This window comes from Sus scrofa, chromosome 18, assembly GCF_054392235.1.
Source record: "Sus scrofa isolate SSC_HxYL_T2T_F1_AM1 chromosome 18, Sscrofa_HxYL_maternal_Yorkshire_Landrace_v2.0, whole genome shotgun sequence".
In the NCBI taxonomy this organism is placed as follows: Eukaryota; Metazoa; Chordata; class Mammalia; order Artiodactyla; family Suidae; genus Sus; species Sus scrofa.
The window spans coordinates 10,789,834-10,802,382 of NC_139400.1; the positions used below are offsets into that span (position 1 = coordinate 10,789,834).

The following is a 12,549-nucleotide window of genomic DNA, read 5'->3' on the forward strand; positions in this document are numbered from 1 at the left end:
GGGAGGGGACGTGGCCATGGATGAGGGTGGAGGGTGGAGGAGAAGAGGACTGTGACGGGCAGGCTGGCAGCGGGAGGGGCAAGGAAGGCTCTGCGTGGTGCCCCAGTGTAGGAGGCAAAGGGCGGTGCCCTGGGAGCCGAGAGAGAGCTCAGGGGACTGGAACCTAAGACGCTGCAACAAAGAGGGTCGGAAAGGAGCTCAGAAGAAACGGCATCGCTGGAGACACTTGCAAGTGTGGTTTCTGTGGGGTTTTGGAGCCTTTTGCTGGACATTCGTTCATTTGACAGTTTTACTAGGCACTTGGTGGATGCAGGGGCTTGCTGGATGCAGAACCAGACAGACAGGGCTCTTGCCTTCAAGGGATGAACAGAGGGAGTCCTTAGAGATGCAGACATAGCCTGTGGTGGAGGAAGTCCCGTCCACGCTACTCTGGAGAGTGGTTTGCCCGGGAATCGGGGGAGGCATCACGGGAGGAGTTGGCATGCACCTGAGCTGAGCCTTGAGTACACGCTCCAGGCTTGAGCGAGGACCCAGCCTCTGACTGAACTGACGGAGTCCTGCTGCTTAGCTGTGGTGTGGAGAAGGAGGGTCATCGGTCGGGACCACATCCTTCGGTCTGAGAGTTTGTAACTTATTCTGTAGACAGCAGGGAATCAGCAAAGGATTTTTGAAAAGTTTTGCATTTCCTATTTGATTTAAGCATGTTCAGAGATAAATACACACGTCAGAATTTCAACCTATGTCACCAGGGAAAGGAGTCCATGCCACACAAGGCCAAAGACGGCTCTGTAGAGATCCTGCCCCCCTGGCTCAGTCAGACACCTGGCTCCCTCAACAGAGCATCTCAGCGTGTGGCACTAAAATTGCCTCGTGACACTGGGTTTATGTATACAGGGTTCCCATCTTCCCATCTTTCTTTCATGTGTGCAAAAGCAATGGCTAGAGCTCAGTGTTACATATATTTTCATATTTGGTATAAAAGGTGTGCTACCTAGGTGGTGCTTTTTATTCAAATCCATTATTAGATTATTTTTAAAGCCGTGTGCAACATGGGCAAACTCCTTTGCCTCGAAACTGTTTCCTCCCATGTTGTGCACTAACCAGCTAGAACTTGGCTGAGTCTGTTGGAGCAGAGGGGCCATCATCTCTAGAATTAAAAGCAACTGACACAAAAACCTGGTGATGATAAGTTCCTGCTCTCCAGTTCCCCGTATAGACTGAGGTCAAAGGGGAGAATCAGCTTAAATGGAGCTGTAGGAAGATAAGTCAGGATATTTCGCACCTGCAGTACCACAGTTCTTCTTCCCTCTCTGTTTTTTTACCTCTGGTCTCTTTATACATGATTCAAAGAACGCCTCTTCTAAGAACGTCTCTGACTGTGTTGGTTTCCTCGCGATCCCTCAACGTCATCAGCTACGTGTCACAGTCTCGGAGGGGCCCGATGTGTGGCAGACATGACCACTCTGGTTGATTCCCAAACACAGCGAAGGATTGAAAGAGACGGGAGGGAAGGCAGGGCTCAGGAGGGCTGCCGTTTACGAGACGCTGGTGGCTGGGGGACGAGTGGTGGTTGTGGCTACCGAAAGGAAGTGTTTGGGTGTTAATGCCGCCAGAGGAAGGAGGGAGATGGGGCCGTGGCTTCAAGGAGGAGAGGTAGGATCATTCGGCTGTGGGTGTGCTGAGCAGAAGGGCCAGTGGGAGAGAGCGCGCAAGTGCCAAGGGGAGGAGAACTGCCTCCAGTGTCAGGTCGCCTGGCCAGTTATGTCATCTAAACCTCAGGTCTGCTTTCCGTCAGACAGGTATGGTAACGGTAGTTACCTCACCCTTCCATCGGGAGAACTCAGTGCCAGGCAGTCGTTTGCATAGAGTGTGTCGCCCAGGCTCCAGCTCAATGAAAGTTAGCTCTCGTTGCCACCATCTGAGAGCTTAGTGCCTTTGACTGCTAAGGGGTCTAGAAGCATCACTGTTATTTGGATAGAGCATTAGAAAGCTGCTAAATACAGTAGAATCGGCTCTTCATTGTTTACACATCGTTAACTTCAGCAGGCTTAAGGTTCCAGATTATTTTTCCCAGTTTGAAATGACGTGTACTGAAGCAAAAATCAAAACCACCCAAATGCAGACCCTACTAGAAACGTTTAGAGGGCTTTAAAACCCAGTAGTCGTGACATGTTATCTTACAATAGTCACAATTTTCAGCTTTAAAATCGTTTACATGGGAGGTACAAGGGTTATTATTAGTATTATTAGTATTGGCTGCACCCATGGCATGTGGAAATTCCCAGGCCAGGGACTGAACCCAAGCCATAGCTGTAACCAGAGAGTGACACCACCGGATCCTTAAGCTGCTGAGCCACCAGGGAACCCTGCAAGGGTTATTATTAGCGTTGCGTGCTTGTCTAAGTGTGTTAGGTGCGTGTTGGAGCCTTTCCGTGTTATGGCTCTCTGTTCTACAGGAAAACTTGGCAGTGACTTGCAAAGTTCCGAACAGTGTTGGGTAAGCTCTGGAGTACTTTTACATGGAGCTGTGGGCTGCGTCACAGCCAGGACCTCTGTGGCTCTGATGCAGCGTGTGGGTCCCTGCCATCTTTGCCACAGCTGGCTGGCAAGTGTGCATATGTGTTGCATCCCTTAAAACCCTTTGCCCATTGGTTGCATCTGACACATCAGCTTACAAGGTGACACTGAGGAGAGTTTAGACAACACTTCTCCTGGGTAGACTCAGCACAATTACTTGAGTAATGACAAACTTGTCATATGGTTAAATTAAATTTCCTTTTCTTCCCTTTGGCCACCCTCCTGGTGCTGTTTTACTATGTCTAAGTCTGGTGGAGCCCCTCCATGGCATATGGCCCCACCAAACTCCCCTTGGTTCCCCTGGGCAATCGATTTTAAAACAGGCTCTTGCATATTGTGCCGAGATGCGGAAATTGGCCACTAGCAACGGCGGATGCAGAGCTTGAATTGAAAATCAAATTAAGCAGAATTCTCTACTTAGTTTTTAATTAAACCACTATGTTAATTCAAACAGGACACTTTAGGCCCGGGGGGGGGGGGGGGGGGGGGTTTGGCCGTGTCCTTTTAAGGGCCTTGAACGGCCTCTCCCCTCCCTCCCTCCTCACCTTGGCGAGTGTTTCTTTGTATTAGGCCATCTCCTCACTGCTCCCGTTCTTGTAATTCTCCAGGGTAGGAGAATGTGAGTTGTCTTCATAACGCAAGGGGTTTTTGTTTTTGTTTTGTAAGAAGGTAACTTTTTTTTGCAATTCCAACTTCCTGTTAGCAGTTAAATATCTGTCTCATTGAGGTTATTTTGCTGTCCCCTTATCTTGTATTAAGCATTGCCTGTGTTCCTGTGTGTTTGAACCTTAACCCAGCACTCACATCTTAGGTTTCAACTCTGATGAAGAGGTTGCATCTATCTGCTGGGGTTTATTCGTGTTTTGTGGTAGAGATGTTTTTTCCCCAGTTTTTATCTTGACCACTCGCTCAGTCATACACCCAAGTTCGAGTTCCCCGGGGTAGACAGCCCTCCTGTTCCTCTTACATCTCAGATCCGCTCTGCAAGGGTCTCCCCGCGCTGCTCCGAGAAACCTCTCGATTATCTGGGGGTGATGCCAGAAGGTCTTTTATTATTGCGTAATGAATTCTGAAACCTCTGGCCAAGGTTTAAATAAGAGTTAGGAATGTATTTGTTTCATCATGTATCTTAACATCTTACTTGGAATTAAAATATTAAGAGGAAAAAATACCATGAGGAAAAAATTCAACAACTTAATGAAAGCAGGAAAAAGAAAATCTTCAGGGACAGATTATTTCATAAAGCAGAGCTGCTTCTGGGGGTGACTGTATACCATGCCTCCCGTTAATGCTTATCTTTGATTTGAAGTCATGGCATAAAATTTAACATAAGTGACAGCAACATCCTGACCAATTACCTAAGCCATCCAGACATCCCCGAATGGCCAGAACCTAGCACGCGGTCGGTGGGATTAAGAGGTTAACTCCTGTAACTTCAAACGAAGTGCTTGATAATAAAAGCAGAAAGTACAAAATTTGGGGTAACTTCCTTTCTTAATTAATGAGCCTGGCCAGGTGGAAGCGGCGCGAGGAGCGCCGAGCTCGGAAGGTCTGTGAAGCCGAGCCCCGCGACCGCACAGCGCAGGAGGAACAGAGATCGCTTTAATATGTTTCTATCCTGTGTCACAGTTTGAAATTGTCCTGGTTTACGTCCCTTTTGGCAAACTTACATAAAAGTGACCCTGTACTGTATTTTATGACCAGATGACTTTTCCCCAGTGGCTAATTTGGATCAGGCCTCCGTCTTAAAGAGACACAGAAATGAGTAGGAAGTCCCGCTCGGGTCTCAGGGAGCCTTCATTGCATTCTTTCATTATTTTTGCTCGTTTTTGCCACTGATCATCCATAAATTTGTTGGAAACGAGTGATTAAGGAAGTGCTGCTTAGTGTTAGTGGCACATGCACATATTTGGCTTGGTTTTTGTGGGTGAGAGGAAATCACATACAAAAAAGGAAATTCCTGCTGGGCCCTTTCAAGGAAATTTACCTTGGGGCTTGTTTTGATCTTGGTGTTTATACAGAAAATGGAGTCATATCTCACTAACTATTGTTATGTGTTAATTTGATTTTCCCAACACCTTCAAGAAAAAAAAAATCATTCAGCCATTTCTTAACAGAATCCCTCTACCCCACCTTCAATTGGGAAGACTCAATTTTTCCTGTAGAAACTACGTGGATAAAAATGATTATTTTTCAAACATTCGATTCTGGAGGGGTTTTTATACTCGAGGTTCCTGTTGGAATTGTGACTGTACAGTAAAAGGCATGGTTCTACTACTACAAACGGGACGTTTCAGACATTGAAGCCTGACCTATGGGATCTCAGAGAAAGACACATAAAAGTATTATTCTCAGGGAAAGGGTACATTTATTTCACTTAAAAATTATTCTACCGAATAAGGATTTTGAATTGAAAATCATTTAGTTAATGAAATGACATTAATTTTTTCACTATTCCTAGTATAGTTGCAGGTTGGAGGCAACTAAATTATAACTTTAGTACAAAGTTATCATTAAACTTTGGTTATTGGCTATTGTTCAATAGCAGCTGTGTTTTTAAAACATCACTGAGTTCCCTCATACTTTGCAAGGCACGATACTTTGAACGGGGCCATCGTATAGCACTTTCATCTTTCCATCTGTCAGAAAAGGAGCGATTTCTCCCATAGGGCTGGATTGACTCTTTACTTGCATCATAGGTAGTGGCAAAACCATCAGCGTTGGCATTCAGAAGACTCGGGCTTAACTCCTGACCCTTCTCTTTACTGACCTGGGACTTGAGGCATGGTTCCGGTGTCCACACCTGTAAAATGGGCTGCAGGGCTTGCCTTGTCCGTGGGTTGCTTCCTCTGATCTGTTTGTAAAGCACCAAGACACACTCGAAGCAGCAGTTGTCGTTAGGTGCTGAAGTGCACCAGCGCTGCAGGTCGGTAGTGAAACACCTGGGAGATTTGTGTGAGGTCACTTTTTATTTGTAATAGCAAAACTCCCTAAGAGTTTATAGTGGCATCAACATAGCTTAATTTAATTACTTTTTAAAATAGAAGTGGATTTATCTTACAGTGGTAGAGGTGGTAGAAAACTGGTCTTGTGTTTAATAGGTAACTGTGTTTCAAACTTTATTTTATATGATGATTCTATTACTAACGCATGTCTCCTGATTGTTAGAGGAAGAGAAGTTTTGGTAAAGAGGAAATAAAAAATCTCCAGGTTCAGATTTTAAAATAGTTATACTTTTTCTTAAACTGGCCCTAATAATGCTAGTATCCATAAAACAATTTTATAGGAATAATCATTGCCATCAATTAGAGTTTCATTTCTAAAGCTTTTAGGAGAATTGAGCTGCCCTCCCTTGGTTGGAGTGAGCTTTATTTGAGAGTAAAATTAAATGTCAGATTTAACGCTGACTAGAGAGCTTCTTACACAATTCTGATCCATATACAGGCCTATGGGATAAGAGCTCACCCAAGAGGCTGGAGCTTGGATTGTTAAAACCTTGTATTTATTTGACATTTAAACTCATTATTTGTTTATCTATAAAATCATGTATTCATTACGTCACAGTGTTATCTTCTGATCCCAATGAAACAACTGCCAGTCTGTAGCTGGAACTTGGCACGTTCCTTTGCAGATCCTTTATTTGGCTGTTGGTACCAGAAGTGAAAGTCGCGTATTCAGACACATCAAAGGCAATAGGATGGCTTGATAGTTTTGACATCAGTTGATATTTTAGGTTGTAGTGTATCTACTTTTCTTTAAAACGTAAATCCTTAATAGTCATACTACTTAAAAATTTACTGGTTTGTGTACTTTCTGTTAAGGAAGGGAAATTCTTATCTGGAAAGACACGTTCTTACTGTTCTAGAGTGAATCTTAATCCAGCTGAACTGTTAAAAACACAAAATATGAGGTTGTGGGTTTGATCCCTGGCCTTGCTCAGTGGGTTAAGGGTCCGGTGTTGCCGTGAGCTGTGGTGTATGTAGGTCGCAGACTCCGCTCGGATCCCGAGTTGCTGTGGCTGTGGTGTAGGCCGGCGGCTACAGCTCTGATTCGACCCCAAGCCTGGGAACCTCCATATGCCGAAGCAAGCGGCCCTAGAAAAGGCAAAAAGACAAAAAAAAAAAAAATTCTTTTTGAAGTATCAGAAAGACTTATCTGATCTCTTAATGATTTTTTGCTTCCTTCTTAAGTGCCTGGAATTAGATATTTCTGATTTATTTTTAAGAAGAGATTTAATGAAGCACTCTGTGTTGTAGTAATAAGTACTTAGTGTATTTTGTAACTTAAATATGCTTTGATTCAGTATTCTGAATAAGATTTCTCTTCCTGAGTTATCTTAGTTCAGGCTTCATCATTTCTTATGTGGATTATTACACCACTGTCCGTCTGTGTTTCTGCGTCTAGTTTCATTCCTACACAAAGTAACCTCCACACTGCCTTCCTTCATTATTTTATTAATAATGCTCTGTCTGTAACTCAGCTCCATCAAATCTCCAAGGTCAAAAGCCAAATGGGCACAACAGAACTTCAATGGTAACTGAAAAAATATGCAGACTTGCTTTACACACACACACACACACACGCGTGCGCGCACACATACACACACACACACACTCACACACTCACACACACCCAGCCTTAGCTCTGGTAGAGGTTTGGAGTTAGGGTTTAATATTACTACCTGTATTGTTAGGAAACCCCAAGTCAAGAGATCAGCATAAAATTTTTTTTAAAGTATTATGTATTATTTTATTATTTTAATCTCATGTATAATATTTGAACCTAATGTATAGTTAAGTAAATTTTAATTTAAAGTGGTTTATATAAATATATAATTAATGCTGCTTTTAGAAAGTTAATTTAGGCTCATAATACGTATAAATTTCTGAGCTAGTCCAATTTATAACATGGACTATTTAATTGCCCTTTTTTTTGGTCTGTGTAGGGCTGCACCCACAGCAGCATATGGAGGGTCCCAGGCTAAGGATCAAATCGGAGCTGTAGCCGGCAGCCTACACCGCAGCCACAGCAACACAGGATCTGAGCTGTGTCTATGACCTAGACCACGGCTCATGGCAACGCCGGATCCTTGACCCACGGAGCGAGACCAGGGATCGAACCCGAAACCTCACGGTTCCCAGTCGGATTCGTTTCTGCTGCGCCACGACAGGAACTCCTCATTTGGGATATTCTTTACCCTTTTTCCAGACCTGAGAGACTTTGTGGTCCCTGCTTCAATCGGCTTGGGCACAAGTATGGGCACAGGCTTTTCCTTTGCTCTCTGCTTCAGCTTTGGCGCTGTTCTGGCCTCTTGTGGCCTCAATGTTGTTTAAAGAAGATCTCTTCCAATGTAGTGTTCAAAAATTTCTTCTCAAGATTCCAAGATGACCTCTACAAATGTCCAAGCCCTTCCTGAATGAATCTGTGTCCCAGCATCTTCAGTGTTTATAATTTCCCTGTGTCTTATTTGGCTTGCCTGCAGCATACTCACGAGGCTGATGATTTGGCTGATTTTCCTATGTATCTTGCCTTCTATCGGCTTTTCATTAATATTTTAGTTCTAATTTAAACAAGTTTAGAGAAAGCCAATTAACCCTGCATTGTATTTTATATCATTCCTAATTACCTGTCAACATTTGTACTTGGATTATTGTGTAATTATAATTAGTGTGTACATATATTTTATGTCCTTCTTACATTAATAATTTATTTTGTGTACATAAATTTTCTGGTGCCAGGAGAAATTGTCCAAGACTTGGAAATGGGCAAAGGCGATCCTGGGTGTCCTGTCAGTGGAGTCCTGGGCATCGTCCACTGGACACTGAGGATTATTTGATCTTACGGGCTGTGTACCTTTGGCAGTTTTTTTGTTGACTGGCTCTGTTCTATCTCCTTAGGGTTAGCATTAACTTGGAGGAAACTGAGAGCAATGCAAAGGAACTTTAATGGAAATATAATCGAGGAGTTCCCATCTGGCGCAGTGGTTAACGAACCTGACTAGGAACCCTGAGGTTGCAGGTTCGATCCCTGGCCTCGCTCAGTGGGTTAAGGATCCGGCGTTGCTGTGAGCTGTGGTGTAGGGTGCAGATGCAGCTCAGATCCTGCATTGCCGTGGCTGTGGTGTAGGCCAGCGGCTACAGCTCCGATTCGATCCCTAGCCTGGGAACCTCCATGTGCCGCGGGAGTGGCCCTAGAAAAGACAAAAAAAAAAATATATATATATATATATATATAATCGATATCTTCCCTACACAAGAGATAGCCCCCCAAATGCTTTATTGTCTCACAGGACATTACCCAGTTTTCCATCCATTAGCAAATTGACTTTAATTTTTCCAGTTATCTCAGTATATCTGTGTTCTTCAGATTCTCCTTTGTCCTGGTTTTAAGAGAAATAAAACCGTTAGCTAAAGGATGTAAAGAACAGAAAGACCAGGGGGCTCAGAGAGGAGCCGTCCTCAGCGGGCAGCCGTAACACTGGCTGAGCTAGAGCTGCGCTCGGGGTCTGGGAGTGGAGAGTCGGTAAACACAAGGGCCCTCCAAGGCACCGGCATCCGAGACACTCACCCAGAACCCGCTCCTGCCTGTCTGCATCCACTCTCTAGATGCACTGTTCCCGGAGGCAGGAGATGATAAGGAAGAAAGCAGGATACTAAGTCTTGTGTTATGTACGGGGCGGAGACTCAGGACGCCCAGACATTTGGGAGAAGCCGACATTGTGGCGAGGGATCAGTTTTGATGTACTACTTAGAGGTCATGACAGAAAGACTTCAGAGCGATCTGAAACTATTTCATCTGGCATTTTAGGCTGTCTTGTGGCAGAAGGAATTAAGGACATCTCGTCCTCCATATTGCCAGAAGTAAAAGCCCTACTGAGTCATTCTGATTAGAAAAAAAATCAAGTTCTGGCAGTTTCCGGGATATTTCTACTAGATTTTGAGACGAGCTAACTCTAATTTCAACAGATTTGTCTGGAGCTTTGAAGATGGAACACTCACAGTGGTGTTTTAGGGGACTCGTTTCATCCTGGTGCAGAAGGTAGATAAGGACAGTCTGGAAGGCACACTGTGTGCTGTTTTCTATTGGTTAAACGTGGGAATGAGAACATAGCAAACTGAATCCAGCCATCTACACAGACGATCGCCACCAAAACTTTTTATTTCCACGCTCGAGGTTGCTTTAACGTTAGAAAACCTGTGACTGTGATCCAGATTAGGAGAGTGAGAGAAAACAAGCAAGCGAGCCCCTCCAGAGAGGCAAGAACAGATCCAGGAGCGGAGGAACCATCACGATTAAAACACAGGCCAAGGACTAAAGGGAGCCTTCTTAGCCTGAGAGTGGATATCTGTCCTAAGCCTACAACTGACGTTGTTTTACTAGGACAGTGTTGAAAGGATTTACTTTAGAATCGGGATGCCGCATCGAGTACTCTCACTTCTTGCAATAGACAGCACTGTGGTCAAGTTCTCTACCAGCACCGTTAGACGAGAAAAGGAACAGTTGAAGGGAACAGATGAAATAGTTACGATGAACAGATGATACTGTCTCTTGAAAAAAATACTGTAGAATCTAAAGATATTTTTTTTCCCTTTTTATGGCCTCGCCTGCAGCATATGGAAGTTCCTGCGCTAGGGGTTGAGTTGGAGCTGCAGCTGCCTGCTTACACCACAGCAACAGCAACACAGATCCAAGCCACATCTGCCCACCATGCCAGATCCATAACCCACTGAGCGAGGCCAGGGGTAGAATCCTCATCCTCAAGGACACTGTTAGGTTCCTAACCCTCTGAGCCACAACGGAAACTCTTCTAAAGATAAATTTTTACTCAAATTAAAAAATTTGGCAAGGAAGCTCTATATAGGATTAATCATTGAAAATCAATAAAAAAGCAACAAACTGAAAAATCTAATTAAAAATACATTGTATAATAGCAAGACAGCCTACTACGGTATGTTGAAATAAACCCAACAAATGATTTTAAAAATCTCACTGGGAGTTTCTGCTCTGGTGCAATGGGTTACGAATCTGACTGTAGCGGCTCAGGTTGCTGCAGAGGTGTGGGTTTGATCCCTTGCCCAGTGCAGTGGGATAAAAACTCCACTGTTGGAATTTCCGTTATGGCATAGTGGTTAATGAATCCGACTGGGAACCATGAGGTTGTGGGTTCGATCCCTGGCCTCGCTCAGTGGGTTAAGGATCGGGCATTGCTGTGAGCTGTGGTGTTGGTCGCAGACTCAGCTTGGATCCTGCGTTGCTGTGGCTCTGGCGTAGGCCGGAGGCTATGGCTCCGATTCATCCTCTAGCCTGGGAACCTCCATATGCCTCGGGAGCGGCCCTAGAAAAGGCAAAAAGACAAAATCAAAAAACAACAACAAAACTCTACTGTTGCTGCAGCTGCAGTGTAGGTTGCAGCTGTGGCTCAAATTCAGTGCCTGCCCTGGAAACTTCCATATGTTTCAGGTGCAGCCATTTAAAAAACAAAAATCTTGCCAGTGGATGTGGCCCTGAAAAGACAAAAAGAGACAAAAAAAAGGGGGGGGGTTTCCAGTCGTGGTACAGCAGAAACGAATCTGAGTAGGAACCATGAGCTTGCGGGTTTGATCCCTGGCCTCGCTCAGGGTTAAGGATCTGGTGTTGCCGTGAGCTGTGGTGTAGGTCGCAGATGCAGCTCGGATGCAGCTCGGATCTGGCGTTGCTGTGGCTCTGGTGTAGGCTGGTAGCTACAGCTTCGATTAGATCCCTATCCTGGGAACCTCCATATGCCATGGATGCGGCCCTGAAAAAAGACAAAAAAAGACAAAATAAATAAATAAATAAAATCTTATTGATATAATATATGGAAACAAAAAAATCTTATTAAAAAGCCTTAGCTAAATGGATAGGTATTCTATGTTTATGATTACTTTGGATGTTAAAAATAGCAGTTTTCAAATTAATTTTTAGAGTCAGTGCACTTCTAATAAAATTTCCAAGAGGTTATGTTATGGCCTGTGACAAGGAGATGGTAAATTTCTTATGGACGATCAGAGAGCCAGGAATAGCCAAAGCAGTTCTGAAGAACGTGGTGTTGGAACTTGACTCTGTCAAACATTAAAAAAGGAACGAAGGACTTGAATAGACATTTCTTTGAAGAAGATATGCAAATGGCCAATAAGCTTGTGAAAAGACCCTAATATCAAGGGTCTTTAGGGAAATGCAAATCAAAGCCACAAGCAGCCATTAGAATGGCTGTTAGAAAAACAAAACAAAAACAGAGAAAATAACAGATATTGGTGAGGATATTGAAGAACTGGAACTGTTGGTTGGAATGTGAAATGGTACAACCATTGTGGAAAACAGTATAGTGATTGCTAAAAAATTAAAAGCAGAATTACCGCATGATCCAGAAATTACACTGCTAGGTAGTATACAGAAGAATGGAAAGCAAGGACTCCACAGGTATTTATACACTCATTTTTGTGGCAGGATTATTTATGTATGTAAGTACGTATGTATTTTTTGCTTTTTAGGGCCGCACCCACAGCATATGGAGGTTCTAGGCTAGGAGTTGAATTGGAGCTACGGCTGCTGACCTGTACGTCAGCCATGGCAGTGCTGGATCTGAGCCATGTCTGTGACCTACACTGCAGCTCATGGTCGTGCCGGATCCCCTTACCCACTGAGTGAGGCCAGGGATCGAACCCGCATCCTCATAGATGCTAATCGGATTCCTTTCTGCTGTGCCACAGTGGGATCTCTGCGGGAGTATTTATAGTAGCCAAAGGTGGGAACAACCCAAAATTCCATCATTGGATTAATAGATAAATAAAATGTGGTGTGAACATATGATGGAATTTTTTTTTTGGCTGCACCATGGCATGCAGCAGTTCCCAGGCCAGGGACTGAACCTACACCACATGGCGCCCCGAGCCATAGCCATGACAATGCCAGATCCTTAACCCACTGCACCATCGGGGAACTCCTGGAATATTA

The 12,549-nt window shown here is 44.1% G+C and overlaps 1 protein-coding gene across 11 annotated transcripts in view; it reads left to right on the forward strand.

Moving 5' to 3' along the window:
- Positions 1-12,549, forward strand: part of LMBR1 (limb development membrane protein 1) — a 138,164-nt gene that overhangs the window by 54,980 nt on the left and 70,635 nt on the right. The gene's annotated exons all lie outside the window — the stretch shown is intronic.